Source organism: Crocodylus siamensis, chromosome 15 (genome assembly GCF_052110815.1).
Source record: "Crocodylus siamensis isolate JL-2025a chromosome 15, ASM5211081v1, whole genome shotgun sequence".
Taxonomy (NCBI): Eukaryota; Metazoa; Chordata; order Crocodylia; family Crocodylidae; genus Crocodylus; species Crocodylus siamensis.
This window is the reverse complement of record NC_143409.1, coordinates 49888919-49902661: the sequence shown is the minus strand read 5'-3', so window position 1 is coordinate 49902661 and position 13743 is coordinate 49888919. Positions and strand designations below refer to the sequence as shown.

General features: G+C 46.4%; 1 protein-coding gene across 3 annotated transcripts in view; it reads right to left on the bottom strand.

Annotated features, from left to right (window-relative positions):
* LOC149852695 (uncharacterized) overlaps positions 1-13041 on the bottom strand; it is a 43156-nt gene extending 30115 nt beyond the window's left edge. The window contains exons 1-3 of one of the 3 annotated variants that reach the window (XM_090029789.1): positions 12675-13041; positions 12029-12167; positions 284-379 (exon numbers count right to left, since the gene is read on the bottom strand). The gene's annotated coding sequence lies outside the window, so the exon portion shown is untranslated. The remainder of the gene's footprint in view (positions 1-283; positions 380-12028; positions 12168-12674) is intronic. The other 2 variants (XM_090029788.1, XM_090029790.1) reach the window with 2 other exon arrangements.
* Between the last annotated feature and the right edge of the window lie 702 nt (positions 13042-13743).

The window sequence follows — 13743 nt, the reverse complement described above, 5'->3', positions numbered from 1 at the left end:
GCATATTCCTGTCCACTCTCTGCTCTTCCAGCAGGAGATTTGAGTTAAGGGACATGGCCCCTGAACTAACAGGGCTTACAGACAAGGCAAATTGAAGGGCTGAGGAGGTCAGCATGGAGGCTGATGAGAGCTAATTTAATCAGAATTAGGCAGAGTGTTTCTGCCTCTTACTATAATGGAATGCATTCAGGCAGCCAGAGAGATTTCTCTGAGTTTCACATTCTTGACATAAACCCTGCCCAGTGCCCAATCCCAACCCCCACTCTCCAACAATTTGACTTACCAGAAGTATTGCTTAACCTGACCTCACCTCTTTATTGTAGTTCAGACTTGTTTGTCTCCTAGCACAGAGTTGTTGAGGAAGTTGATAGAACACGAGCTGAAGGGAATAAACATCATGTTTGAACAGCAAGGCAATGGCATAGATAGGGAAGCTGTGGCCCTCCATCGCTGGAGGTGTTCAAGAAGAGGCTGGATAGCCATCAGCCAGGGATGATCTAGGCATAACAATGCTGAAACTCTACTATGGGGATTTCCCAGCTTTCTGAGCTTTGCTAGTTGACCACGCACCCTACTTTTTGCAACATGTGTCAGGGTGTTTTTAAACCTTCTTCAGAGACATCAGCCACAGCCAAGGCTGGGAATGTTGACTGGACTGTGGCATGGTCCTGCTGGGACTAGAAACCACAAGTTTTTCACAAGATGGTCCTGCCCATTCACTCAGGGTCAGATCAGTAGCCACACTGGGGGTCAGAAGAGTTTTACTCCATGGTCAGATTGGTACAGACCCAGAGAAGGGTGGGGTTTAACTTTCCTCTGAAGCAGGAGGCAAGACCCTTGGATAGTACAAGTGTATTTTGACAGCCCTTCCAGCAGCCAGACACTGACTGCTGTTGTCCCCTGCTTCATTGCTGGAGAGTTAGGCTGTGTGACAGGGTTGATTGTCTAGTTTTAGTAATAGGCTAGAGAAGGATTTGTATGAGATGCATGGATGATTCTGCTTCAGGCAGGGGATGGATTAAATGACCCCTGAAGGTTCCTTCCAACCTGACTTTTTGATCATTCTATTTATTTGTCTTCTGTTCCCTCATCAAGCACTTCAGTGAAATCCTGTTTTATATTTCCCATGTCTAGAAAAGAACAGGGATTCTGTCATAGATCTGCCACACGTTCAATGAGAGCTGGATAGAAATCAGCTGTCAAGTTGTTGCACATTTTCAGGCAGTAACTTTGTAGCCGGTTAGCTCTTTTTGTAGCTGGATGGCCATTTTCATAGCTTGATCATTACTTTGCTTGTGTGGCCAGTCTGAGTTTACTGTGTGATTCACCAGTGAACTGCATGATGTATGTAATGTGCGGCAAGGGTCTCAGTGTCAGCTTGGGTGAAATTCAGTAAAGCTCATGGATCAAGGAACTGCCTCACTCTGGGGTCTGTGGCTCTTGCTCTGGTCTGTGCTGGTGCCCAAGACCTCTCCCATTGCCATTTCTTCTGAGACACACCCCCACCAGTTCTCCCTGCTCTTTTACCTGAGGACATGTGCTAAGCTGAAGCCTAAATTGAAAAGCTCTGGCCAATAGTTGCTGCACTGCTAGAATTTATAATCTACAGGAGAATGATGGAACTTGGAATTGGAAGATGATCCCTCATTTAGGTAGTAGCAATTGCTTAGTTGGAGAGAGAGAGAGACCAAGGGTCTTCAGAGGCTACCTATTGCTCCACAATAAACTTGTCTCATTCTTTGCATTCCTGTAGGCCCAGATTTATTACAATACTTTTTCCTGTAACACACTGTATTAGACAAACTCCCTGATACATTTGCTTTACACCACAGCTTTACAGCCTCTTTCAATCCTTTAAGCAACTATATTCTTTTACATAATGGTATTATAGAGATGTCAGTGTATTACCTGGTATCCATTTCTAAGCACTTGGAGGAGAAATAGATGACTAGGAAGAGTAAGCATGGATTCATCAGGGGCAAATCAAGCCTGACCAACCTGATTGCCTTCTATGATGAGATGACTGGCTCTGTGGATGAGGGGAAACCGGTGGATGTGGTGTACCTTGATTTTAGCAAGGCTTTTGATACAGTTTCTCACAACATTCTTGCAGGCAAGCTAAGGAAGAACAGGCTGGATGAATGGACTGTAAGATGAATAGAAAATTGGCTAGAGCATCGAGCTCAGAGAGCAGTAATCAGTGGTTTGATGTCTAGTTAGCAGCCAGTGTCAAGGGAAGTGCCCCAGGGGTCAGTCCTGGAGCTGGTTTTGTTCAATGTCTTCATCAACCACCTGAAAGATGGCATGGAGAGCACTTTCAACAAGTTAGCAGATGACACAAAGCTGGGGGTAGGGCTGGGATTCAGAGTGACCTAGACAAATTGGAGGATTGGGCAAAAAGAAATCTCATGAGGTTCAACAAGGGCAATGCACCAGTAAAAGCTAGGGGCTAACTGGCTGGGCATCAGGTCTTCAGAAAAGGACCTAGAGGTGACAGTGGACAGTAAGCTGAATATGGTCCATCAGTGTGCCCTTGTTGCCAAGAAGGCTATCGACATACTGGGCTGCATTGGTAGGTGTGTTGCCAGCAGATGAAAGGAAATGCTTCTTCCTCTCTATTTAGCCCTGGTGAGGCCACATCTGGAGTCCTGTGTCCAGTTTTGGGCCCCCCCCACTACAGAAAGGATGTGGACAAGTTGGAGGGAGTCCAGTAGATCAGTGGCCTCCAAACTTTTTTGTTCACACACCCCTATCAGTAAAAAAATTTTGAGACACACCCCCAATATATGTATATATATTCATTGATAAATTATATACATGTACTACTGTACTAATATATTATGTACATTATAAAACTTACACAAAAATAGAAATTAAAAAGGATGAGATAAAGATGAAATAAACAGTATTTTTAAAATTTTAAAAAATTTATTAATGGTACAAAAAACCTTTTTTCACTAAAATAAATATTATTATTAATAATAATATTTTTTAGTGAGAGCAATGTGATTGAATATGCTTCATTACTTTTGAAAATCTTGGTTTAACACTTTGCGATTCAGCGATTCGAAGGCCTGGTTCTAAGTTCAGTTTATTTCGATACTTGGTTTTAATGGCTGTCATAGCTGAAAAAGATACCTCACAAAGATACGTAGATCCAAATGGAAGAAGTGCATCGTTGGCTGCGCTTACTAAATCATGATACTCATTTTTCAATCCCATCCACCAATTATGCAAAGGTTCTTGTTGATATTCGGCTAGTGAATGTCCATCTTCCCTGATGTCAATCACTTGTTCTGGTAAACTAATCAGAAGGTGTTGCATTTTTATATCGTTAACAAATGTGTTCAAACCCACTGAAACTCTTCTTTTGGAAGATTTTTAAACAGGTTAGAAAATTCTGTTTCCAAGTTTTTTAAGTGTGCAGATATAAGAGTTTTTATAGGTGACACACATTGTTTTCGGCAACAAAATCACATAATGATGGAAACATTTCCAAACATCCATTTTCAAAATGCTCTCTCTGTAGCCTGAATTTCTTTCGCAAAGCAGTTACTTTCTCATTCATTGTTAAAACGTCACCTTTACCTTGAAGGGACAGATTAAGTGTGTTTATTTTTTTGAAAATATCTGCTAGGTAGCATACTACTGACAGCCACGTGTCATCACAGTAAAGGTCAGCAACTTTGAAACACTTCTCTTTTTGTAAAAGAAAAATGTGTAACTCATCTTTCAGTTCGACAACTCTTTTAAGCACTTTGCCAGGAGATAACCAGCGAACCTCTGTGTGGTACAAAAGATTGTCATGGTCACTCTCCATCTCATCACAAAGTATTGCAAAGATTCTACTATTTAAAGGTCTTGTTTTTATAAAATTAACCACATTGATGACATCCTGTAGCACTTTGTGCACTTCTGGCTCCAACTTCCTTGCTGCAATAGCTTGCCTATGAATGATGCAGTGAATGAATGTCACGTGTGGTGCTATCTCTGTAACCGTACCCCAGAATCCTTTTCTTTTTCCAGTCAAAGCAGCTACTCCATCAGTGGCTACACTTACACAGTTTTCCCATAAAACATTGTTTTTATTAAAGAAGTCATTTCCTGTTGAGAATATTTCTTCTCTGCTACATCTTTCCTTTAGTGGCTCACAAAAAAGTAGTTCTTTGTGTCTTTCATTAGTGAAACAGCATCTAGCAAATACCATAAGCTGAGATGTGTTAGGAACATCTGTACTTTCATCCAGCTGTATAGCAAACCTCCCACACCGCGTAACTTGTTCTAATACTTGTTTCTTCAAATCTGCAGCAATGTTTTCTATGCATCTTCCAACAGTATTTGCTGACAAAGGAATGCATTTTAGTTTGTCGTCATGTTTTCCGTGTATTCTTTCAGCCATTTTGACCGGGGCAGGAAGAACAAGTGTTTCCCCAATGGTATGTGGCTTTTTGTCTTTCACTATTAAGTAAGGAACCTCAAAAGAGGCTTCTAAACATTTATCATTAAGTTTAGTGACATTTTGTAAAGTACAGGATTGAGTATTGCATGACTTTAAATATTGCTGAAAAAATTGTAGAGGTTTGTCTTCATGTTCTGGCTGCTTAGTTTTAAACGTCTTGCTAATCGTGATGGCATCATACTATCATTAGCTAATATCTCAAGGCACAATATACACTTAGGGCGAGGTTCATCGTTAACGATAGTGGATGTAAATCCATATTTCAAATAGTCTTCTTGATAATTTCAATTTTTTTTTGGCCAACTAGTCAGATACGATTAGATCGTCATTGTTTTTACCTTGTAATGTGCCTGAAGAAGAGCTCGTACTAGAAGTAGGAGAAATGTCAGCTCTGCCATTTTCTTGTTGTTCGCTTGTGCTCGCATGATTAATATTATCTTCAATCCGCGGTTTCTTTGCAGAAATCTTTTTAAGCCACTTGTCCATTTTGTGAGGGTTAGTTGAGTTAAAACTAGATAATAAAATCCGTAAATCCACTTAACCGGGCACATGTAAACTGCGATACGTCATAATACACTGAAAGTGAACGAACGAGTGAGGGTGCCACTGGCAACCCCTCCGCGTTGTGGCACTCCCACTCTTCCCTTGGGATACCTTGCGTACCGGATGTGACTCGTGACCGTCTGACATACGGACCAAGTGAGGGTGCCAGTGTCAATCCGTATATTAAATATTAGTAAAGCTTAATTTCTTTCTTATTTTTTCAGATAAAAAATAAATAGAAATAGAAGTTCTGCTCTGCTCCCTGGCATGGCCTCAGGGGCATGTCCCGCAGTGTCCTGGAGCCGGCGGAGTCTCACTGGGCAGGCAGCGGCTGCTCCCCGAGGTGAGGCAAGGCAGGGGTGGAGGCTGGGGTGGGGGTTGGCACGAGCTCCACCGCCTCCGGGGAAGTGCTCCACGCCCCAGCCCTGATGTGGGGGAGCAGAGCACTTCCCCGGAGCCAGCGGGGCTCGTGCCAGGCTACTGCCTCAGCCTGTCCTGGTGCGCAGCCTTGAAAAGGCTGTGCGTGACCACACTTTTACTTGTGCGCAGCCGCACATGCGTGCACCTTAAAGGGAACCTTGCCCCCACCGCCTCTTCCTCACTTCTAAAAGCCCAGCCCTGGTGCCTTAGGACCAGCTGCCAGGGCCTGTCCCAGGGCCCAACTTAGCCGCTGCCCAGGGGCTGTGGTCTGTGGAGGGCCAGCTAGGCACTGCTCCTCTGCTTCTCTGAGAGTCTGGGGTGATTGGTCTCTCCAAGGGCTACAGATGGGCTCAGCACAACCAGGACCCAATACCGACCTTCCTCAGCCAGGATGCAGCCTCCAGCATGCACGCTTCAGCTCAGAGCAGCTAGCCCTGTGAACATCAGTAACCCAGGGCATTTGCAGACTGCCCTGGCTGCATTCCCCACCCCCCCCCCAGCCCCACTGGTTCTCTTTCTCTGTCATCAGTGCTGTGACTGGGAGCCTCTGGCATGTTGGGCCACCCCAGACCTCTGTCCCACAAAGGGAGGGGCTGTCTAAGTTACCTCTAATGTACACTGTGGGGTCAGTGCATTTGTGCTGGGACTTTTGCACATTGGTGACTCTGAGGCTCTGATGCCAAGCTTTCCTGCATAGCAGCACACCCGCTGTCTGTCCAAGGAAGCAGAATCTGGCCGGCAGAATCCCAGGACTCCAGGGGCTGCAGCTTTCCTGAGGACACCAGAGGCCACAAGCTTGGCAGCAGCTACAGGAGCTGGCAGTGGGGAAGGGAGATGCTTGGTGCCTGCCTTTAAGTGCTGTGTCAGAGCCCAGGGATGGGGCTGTGACTCACCTACCACCCCAGGGTGGATGCCATGGCTGGTTCTGCCCATCTCTCCAAAGAGGTGCCTAAGGCCTGTGGGGGCCACTGGACCAGTCTAGTCTGGGCAGAAAGTTGCACCCATCTTGAGCCCCACTCCACTGTCCCACAGGAGGGCTCTGTGCTGGGCTGAAGGAGTTCCTGCCCCAGCTCAGCCCGCTGTGGGGTGAGGCAGTCATGCCCAGTGCTGCCTGGCATTGCTGCGCTGGGTGATGGCACATAGAGACGCAGGCACTGAGAGGGAAAGGAGAGACTGGCTACAAGGCAGCAAGTATGTGAACAGAAGCCAGGGGTCATAGACCCTCACCTATGTCTCCCCAGACCTCACCCCCCAGAGCCAAGGGAGAACCCAGGCCTCCGGGCTCCTCCTCCCCAGCCCCACGCAGGGGCCAGCAAAGCAAGGGTGACTGATTCTGCACTTTCTTTGTCAGCACAAGCTGCTCTCCAGCTTGCATCGCTTTTGGGAACTATTTTTATTTCCTTTGCCCTTCAGAGGAGCAGGGGAGCTGGAGACCTTTGCTGTTTGCTAGGCTGGGGCACAGCCACAGGGAACCATCAGTGCTGGCCCATGTGGGGCCCCAGAGCTGCTGTTGGAGGGGATTGGGCTTGAAGCAGGAGATGGTCCATGGTCACTTCCCGTGTAGTATCCCTGGCCCACAGGTGCATTCACTCCTGCTGCACCACAATGGTGGCTTGGACAGAGGTCAGCATCAGCCCCTACCACTGTGCCCTGGCCTGAGACCTGGCCCTGCTTGGAGCCCTCTCCCCTTCCTACATGGGCAAAGCTGGTTCAAGAAGCCCCAGTTGATCCTCTCAATGCCCCAACACAGCCCTGTCCTGGCCCTGAGATACTGGAACCGATCCTTGAGGTAGGTGGCCACAGTTCTGCTCTGGTACCATCGGCTATTTTGTACCCCAAGGCCTGCATGGGACAGGACACAAAATGGCCACATTAGGGGGACACCCCCCACCACCGGTGATGGACTATTAGGGACAGGCCATGGGGCTGTGGTTGAAAAGCAGGGCCACAAGCCCTTGCTCCTTCCACCTCCCTCTGAGAAGCTGGGCTCAGCAGTACCTGCTGGCTCCCCAGGGCACCCCACAGGCCTGTGGCTCTGCCTCTGCTCCAGGGGCTCTGCTGGAGCAGATGTCCAAGAAACACCCAGAGGGTAGTAAGCACTCAGAGGGGTTTCCAGGGGGAACTGGGGTGGAGAAATCCCCCTGCCAGGCCTAGAGAGCACATGAGGTCTGGTGACACTGGATCCAGAGTCCAGATCAGCTCCCAGCCTCCCTGTTCCCAACCAGGCTGGGGTCTGAGAGCAAAGTGGCCAGGCATGCAGGCACTCTGTCTTTTGGGGGAGCGGCTGGGGGCATTATGGGGTTGTAGCAAAAGCCCCCTTTGTAGATTTCCCTTTTGGACATGGATAGAACCAATGCCCCTTCTTGCCTGAATCCCCACCCCCACCCCTGTTTTATGCATTTCTTTTCCTTCTAAGTTGGCAGAGACCTAGCACACATTACATGGGTGTGGCAAAGCTCAGAGCAAGCCAAAAAGCTGAAGTAGCTTTCTGTAGGAGAAACCCAGAAACTACATCTACATTGCAATTAAGCTCAGTGTCACTAAAGAAAACAAAAGAACTAAAATATCCACAGGCTACACCAGTGGTCTCCAAAGTGGGGTGCGCAAGATGGTTCATTGGGGTGTGGGAAGAAAATATTAGAACTTCTTTTTATATTTAGTTTTTGTCTAAAAAAAATAAGAAAGAAATTAAGCTTTACTAATATTTAATGTATGGATTGACACTGGGGCCCTCACTCGGTCCGTATGTCAGACGGTCAGGTGTCGTGTCCAGTACGTGAGGTATCCCAAGGGAAGCACTACAGCAGCCACTACGCACTATACTACATGGGTTTGAATGACATGGGTTTGAATGGCTGAGTGTGTGTGTGTGTGTGTGTGTGTGTGTTCACTAAGGTGTCCAGTACCACCCATAACTTAAAGTTTGTGTTTATAACTTCACATCCCATCCAGGCAACAGGGTGACCCCATATTGGAGCCCCTCAGAAAGCTCTCGGGCTCTGTGCTGGGATGTGGCCTCTTCTGGGGGTGTGACTATGGCCCTTCATTATACTGCAGGGGGGTTTAACAATTTCCCCAAAGCAGTTCCTCTAAGTAATCCTGGCCCCCTAAGGAAGAGGATGTCTCTGGAAAATCAAGGGAAATGATTCTCCCAACCTATTCAGCTCTGGGGAGGCCTCCCCTGGAGTCCTGGGTCCAGTTTTGGGCTCCACACATCAAGAAGGATGTGGAGACATTGGAAAGAGTCCAGTACAGAGCAATAACAATGATTAGGGGTGTGGGAAGCAAGCCTGATGAAGAAAGGCTGAAACAACTAGGGTTATTTATTGTGGAGAAGAGAAGACTGAAGGAGGGGTTTGATCGCAGCCTTCAAATCCCTGAAGGACAATGACAGAGAGGATGGAGCTGGGCTTTTTTTTTCTGTGGCCATAGTGGACAGGACTAGGAGGAATGGCTTCAAGTTGCACCAGGGGAAATTGAGGTTGGAGACGAGGAGGGAATTTGTGACTCTGGGAGGAAAAGTGGAGGTGGGGGGGTCAAGCATTGCAACAGGCTGCACAGAGAGGTGATGGAGTCTCCATCCCTGGCAGTGTCCAAGAGCAAGTTGGACAGACCCTTGTTTGGGCTGGTTGGGTCGGAGTCAGTCCTGCCTTGAGTAGATGTGCCCTCGTGAGGACTCTTCCAGCCCACCTTTCCTATGCATCTAAGACCTCTCATGATACTGCCACATGGCTGCTGTGCTGGGGTGGTGTTTTTTTGCATTCAGAGGGGAAATCCGATACTGTGAGAGAAGCAGGAAGGTAGGGCAGGAAGGGAGGTGGTTTGTTTTCAGTCAGTGCAAAGAACTGAAAGCAGGATGTGGGGGAGGGATCCTCTGAGCTAGCTGGCGTGAGTCCAACATCTAAGGGAGGCATTTTAAGAGCACAAAATTGTACTTTCCCTAAGGTTAGGAAGGGAACCTGGAGAAGAGAAAATTTAGGGGAACTTAATAGCGGCCTTCAACTCCCTGCAGGGGGTTGTGAAGAGGCCAGAGCTGGCCTGTTCTCAGTGGGGGCAGATGGCAGAACAAGGAGCAATGGTCTTAGGCTCCAGCAAGGGAAGTTGAAGTTCGATATTAGGAAAAAACTCTCTCACAAGGAGGGTAGTAAAGCAGTGAAACAAGCTACCCTGAGAGGTGGTGGAGTCTCCATCCTTAGAGGTTTTGAAGACCTAGGTAGACAAAACCTTGGCTGGGATGAGATAATTGGGGCTGGTCCTGCTTTGAGCAGGGGGTTGGACTACATGACCTCCTGAAGTCCTTTCCAACCCTCATTTTCTATGATTCTGTGAAGAAAGAGGATTAAAAGAGCACTCCCAGAATGGGTGGAGAAGGGGAGATACAGCAGATTATTTAAAGCAAGTATTCCACTTCTTCCTACAGCTGGAAACAAAGGCAGCGGTCCTCACAGAGCACACAGATCTCTCCATACTCACCGCCACACGTGTTAATGACCCTCTTTTCTCTTCTAATGGTCTTGAACTTCCACTAATAGAGCTAGCCTTTCTTCTGCAGCTCTGCCTTTAGCAGCTCATGTTTACACAGTTCCTATTTCATAGCCTTGGAGACTGTTTCTAACTCTAACTAAAAACATTAATTCAGGTGTGGAAATACCTTTCAGGGAAGCATTGGATGCACTGTTCAAGAAGGCTAGATTTGATGAACCTGAAAGAGCAGTCCATTTAATTCTGATGGCTACAGGACTAAAGAAACAACATCTCTTGACTATTTTTTGCCCAGTTCATTGTGGGCTTTTAATAATGCACGATATAGCAAATGAATGCATATCTCAATCAATTAATGTGTGTTGACCAGCACTACAAATGAAAGAGACCTGGGGGTAATAATAGGCCACAGCAAGCATATGAACTGGCAGTGCGACTCTGTTGACTGTGGAATAAGCTCCCTCCAGAGGTGTGCAATCATCTACCCTGGAAATCCTCAAGAGGAGACTGGATAGTCATCTTGCTGGGGTCGCCTGACTCCATCTGTCTTTTCTGTCTGGGGCAGAGACCTGGACCCAATGATCTTCTGAGGTCCCTTCCAGCCTTACAATCTATGAATTTATTAATCTCAATATATTGAAAGATCTATCTCTTTCAATATATATCCACAGATGTCTCTATATATTTATAGAGCTATCTATTTACATACGTCTGTATATATTTATAGATATCTCTCTCTCATATATAAAAATCTATAAATTGTTACAGATCCCTATACATATATTTATAGATTTCTTTCTCTATGTATTTATAGATATCTTATTCTCTACATATTTAAAGATCTCTTTCCATCCCCCTCTATATATTTACAGATACCCCTCTTTCTATATATATTTATAGATCCTTATTTATAGCTTTCTCTCTCTCTGAATTTATAGATCTCTTATTCCCTTCACATTTATAATTCTGTTTTCCTGCTGCTATACATTTACACATCTCTATAGATTTACAGATTTCTCTCCATCCATCCATCCATCCATCCATCCATCCAATACACCCACCAATAAATAAAGAAAGCTATCTATCTACCTGTCTAGATATATATATCTAGATATATAAAATGTTATGTTAAACATATGTGTGTTCGTATTACGTTAAACATAACATAACATAACCACCAGCCTGTAAGAGAGTGTATTGTGCTAGGTGGCCTGAATATTAATGTACATAAACTTTATAGTGAGATAAGTTATAAGACTCATTGCATATTATTTTCTTTGCCAATATAGAATAACTCCAACCTGATGCATTTCCTGCAGGTTAGTGCCATATTGAAGATTTATTTCTGTGTTTGAATATTAAAAAAAATAGTAAAAATGAACCCAATATAAGAATTCTGACAAAAAAGTCACATTGGCAGGACTGTCAGGAGACCACATCTCAGCCAGCCCCCTGCTACAGACAGGACGGTTCCCCATCCAAATCATCCCAGTCATGTGCTTGTCGAATCTAATTCTAAAACAACACAGCAACCCCATCACACATCTACAAGGTCCATTGACCAAAGATACCCCGAGTCCCCTGGGCCTGACTCTCAGAAAGCAAGCAGACAAGGGCTGGCAGTGTCTCACCCCCACAGGGGTTAAAGTACACTCAAGAGATTCAAGAAGGAGTCCATGCCCCTGCCCTAGAAGCACATAAATCCCCCCCCAGCCTACTACCCCATATCAATCTGCGCATGGGGGGCAATTCTTTTCTGCCCCCAAATGCAGCAATTGGGCTGAGCCTGAGCAGAGGGACAAGACCTCTAGCCTGGTCGCTCCAGCCTTGAGTCCCAGCGGGAGCACTGGCACAATTCATCACCACCCAACGACTGCAGCCAACACCCAAAGTTTCTGAGTTGACCAGACCCTCAAGCTACTTCAGGAAAGTGGGGGGGGAGGCTGTGAGAGGCCTAAAATCCTAACACTTCCATAAATATGAGAGTATTCACACTTATAGAAGTCCCTGATCTCTGAAGGAACTAAAGCATGAAGTGAGCAGTGGGAGGTGTGTGTGGGGGGAGGGGGAAGTGGGGAGGGGGAGATTAGGAAGAGAAAGACATTAGAATTGTCCTTGACTTACCAGCATGGGGTCAGGAGCTTTGTGGATTCCTCCCTGTTTTTCAGGTGGCAATAACAGACTCCAAAGAGAAACTGTTTGCTGCTGGGCTTCTGGTTTCAAAATGACTTCTGTTCACTGCACACTGCTTTAAGATAGTGTCCTGAAAGCAGGAAGCTTCAGATTTTAACTTCTGTAATGCTGTTGTGATATAAACCTGAAGGGATCTCTATGCAAAGGGCTGAGTTTTGCCCAGGGTCCCATCTCAGTGACATTAGGTGTAGGTCTGGACAATGGGTGGACCTACCATTTTAAAAAGGCAGGCACAAATGGTGAGATCTATATATAGTAAGATAGATAGATCTATCAATAGATGGCTATTGGATATGTCTATACATATATCTAGAAATATAGGTGTATAGATCTCTATATAAATCGTTCTACATCTATATAGAATCACAGAATCAAATGAATCAGGAGGGACCTAGACAGATCACCGAGTCCGACCCTCTGCCATGGGCAGGAAGGAGCACTGGGGGACTCCACTGCCCACACCCCCCCAGGTCGACATCGACCCATCCACCACCATGCTCTGGGCGCACCCCTGGAGCCAGTTTGCCACCCATGTGACCGTGCATTCGTCCATGCCGCAGTCCCTCAGCTTGCTCACCAGAATTGGGTGGGACGCTGTGTTGAAGCCTTCTGGAAGTCCAAGAAAACGACATCGACTTCCTCCTTCACATCTAAGCTCTTTGTTACCTGGTCATAGAAAGAGACCAGGTTAGTCAGGCAGGATCAGCCTGGCACAAACCCATGCTGGTTACCCCTCAACATCACTTCCCCTGCAGGGCTCTCACAACAGTGGCCCTTCATAATTTTTTCAAAGACCTTCCCCAGGATAGAAGTGAGGCTGACTGGCCTGTAGTTGCCAGGCTCTTCCTTCCTCCCCTTCTTGAAAATAGGGACATTGGCCCTTTTCCAGCCTCCCTTGTACTGGCACATCCCCCACCAGGTTGTCCCCAGAGGCTAACACCAGATCCAGTATGGCATTTTCCCTAGTGGTGACAAGTACCTCCTGCATGAGGTGTAGGTCCTGTACACACATCAGGAACCTTCGTGAGTGGTTAGACCTGGCTGATTGCTCCTCCCCAGTTGATGTCAGGGTAATTCATATCACCCATGACCACAACATCCTTTGCACGCACGGCCTCCCCCAGCCTCCTGGAGAATTCAAGATCCAGCTCTTCCTCCTGATGTGGTGGCCTGTAGTAAACCCCTACCACCACATCCCTCTCCCCCTGCCCTCCTTGAAGTTTGAGCCACAGCATCTCAGTTAAGCCTCCCTCTGGTCCCATTTGGAAGGTAGAACTGGTATACTGTTCCCTAACATAGAGCACAACCCCCACCTTTTTTCCCCTTCCTATCTCTTCTAAACAACCTATAGCTCTCTAGTACCTATAGCCCTCTAGTATGCCTACTGCCCAGTCAAACGTTTCATCCCACCATGTCTCCACTAGGCCAACCAGGACGATTTTACTACTTGCAAGCAGGAGAGCGAGCTCCTTCTGCTTGTTCCCCATGCTTCTTGCATTAGTGAAGAAGCATGGGGAACAAGCAGGAGGAGCTTGCTCTCCTCCTATCAATATAAATAGATATATATAGAGAGAGATGGTTCTAGTTCTATTTAAATAGATCTATATATAGATAGTTGTAGATCTTTATAAATAGATCTATATAAA